At 50.6% G+C, this 2,039-nt stretch overlaps 1 pseudogene; it reads left to right on the top strand.

Moving 5' to 3' along the window:
• LOC111721909 overlaps window positions 1-2,039 on the top strand; it is a 7,865-nt pseudogene that overhangs the window by 4,488 nt on the left and 1,338 nt on the right.

Raw genomic sequence — 2,039 nt, 5'->3', positions numbered from 1 at the left:
TTCCTCTCCCTCTCCCCAGGCCTGGCCCTGCAGTAGCTGCTCTTCCTTCTCAGGCCTTTGCACAAAGCTTCCTTCACGGCATGTGTCCCACCGCACTGCCATCAGGTCTGTAACTCGGGATGTTGTGGCCTCTGTCCCCATCCAGACTATGAGCTCTAGGAGAGCTGGACCACAATTCCTCACTCAGTCCTCCCCCCAGGGCTCAGAATGTAGCCGGGCACAGTGTTAGTGTTTGCCCCATCATGGCTGAAAGCCGAGCAGAGGCACCAGATGCCCCTGTGCCAGGCCCTGGACAAGTCTCAGAGGCTGGATGCTCTGCCCTGTGGGACGATACAGCCACAGTAAAGGGCACAGGGACACCCAGCAGCCCCAGATCCTGAGTCCTTCATAACTCTGACGACCTCTCCCAGCCAGGTTTTGCATCTCATTCACCAAGCTGCCCAGGGACCGAGGATGAAATTCCCAGAGACACAGACTGAAAACCAGGAGATCAGACAGGACTCTGAGCCCTTGGTAAGTGTGGCTCCCGTCCTCAGGAAATGCCAAAGCTCAGGGACAGCATAGGTGGTGGCCAAGAACACAGAGCAAGAAGCCAGACATGCCTGAGTTTCAATTCTGGCTGCCACTCACTAGCTGTGGGCCCCTGGGAAGTGTCTAATGTGAGTCCGCTTCCTCTCGGAGGAGAGAGTCCAAAACTTAACTTGTTCGATGATGCTGATTTTAAGAGACAGGGTATCTGTGCAGTGTTCAGAGCATAGACAGAGCACTGTGCACCTGGTGGTTACATAAAAGGCAGCTGACAAAAGATGCCTGAGTCTGCTCCTCCTGTGACCAGAAGGGGTAGGCTTGATCCTCGCCTGTACATTCAGACTTGGCACGTCACTTACATCTGTGATTCTGCTCTGTCATCTGTCACTGCGAATCGTAGAAACAATGCTCCCCTTGTTTGACGGGAAGGATACAACTAGCCACTGGGGTACCAAGGAAATATAGTCCTTAGCTCTGAAATATGCTAAGTGAGAAAGAGCTTCTGTTATAAGGAAAAAGCAGACATCCGAGAATACTACCTGAAGACATTGATACCACCACTTTCTAGCTGTGTGACCATAACCTCTCTAAGCCTCCATTCCCCCATCTTAAAGTGGGGATAATAATGGTATCTAAGGATGAAGGTTCATTGTGAAGTTTAAATGAGACAATGTGGAAATACAGCTTAAAGTAAGTGCTCAAAAAGTGTGGGCCATTCTGATGTTGGGGAGTAAGGATAGGAAGGAGGACACAGAGCCCCACCTACTTGTAACCAGCTGCCTCTCCTGGCTGCTTGCCTGGGCTCCATTGCCCTCACCTACCCAGGATTTATGCAGGATGCTCCCGTCCCAAGGACCCCTCCCCCATTCACTCTCTAATCATACTGCAGCAGCCACACCTTCAGGTCTGGCGACATCATTCATTCCAGTCCAGGGATTGGAGCTCTCCCACAGGGCTGCTTCATACAGACTTGAGCAAATGGCTCAATATGCCCAGGAGTTACCAGTGAAGGGGAGAGAGAACCAGCCGATCATCGGAAACTCCTCCTCTTCAGATATGGGGCCTGGCTGTAAAGAAAGGAAACGGGGAGACAGAAGATTCCAGCTCAGGTCCCCACCTCTTATATGACATAGAACTTGAGTTCAAAGGAGAAGATGTGTTTGGAGAGCTGGAGAAGAGGTCACCACTCCAATGGAAAGGGGGTGGCCTATGGAATAGTGAGTAAGGGTAGAGGGTTATAGTGAACAAATGAAGGACAGTTCTTGAACATGAAAATGAATAATGAACGGGTTCTTAGTAATTGTCAGAAAGGACAAGAAAGACATTTTCACAAAGAGGAGCTATTGTGAAAGGCAAAGGCACTAAATTGGGTTTTACAGTGAGGGAGAGAGAGAGACTGGGCTCCACTCTGCACACAGCACGGGCAAGTAGGAATGTACAGGCAAGGATCAAGGTGGGCCCAGTGATGGGAAATGACTTGAGGAAATGTCAGGGATGGAGGTGGCTTCTGG

The sequence above is a fragment of the Otolemur garnettii genome, unplaced genomic scaffold (assembly GCF_000181295.1).
Source record: "Otolemur garnettii isolate 467f Iridium unplaced genomic scaffold, OtoGar3 scaffold00202, whole genome shotgun sequence".
NCBI classification, from domain to species: domain Eukaryota; kingdom Metazoa; phylum Chordata; class Mammalia; order Primates; family Galagidae; genus Otolemur; species Otolemur garnettii.
This window is presented reverse-complemented; position numbering and strand designations above follow the sequence as displayed.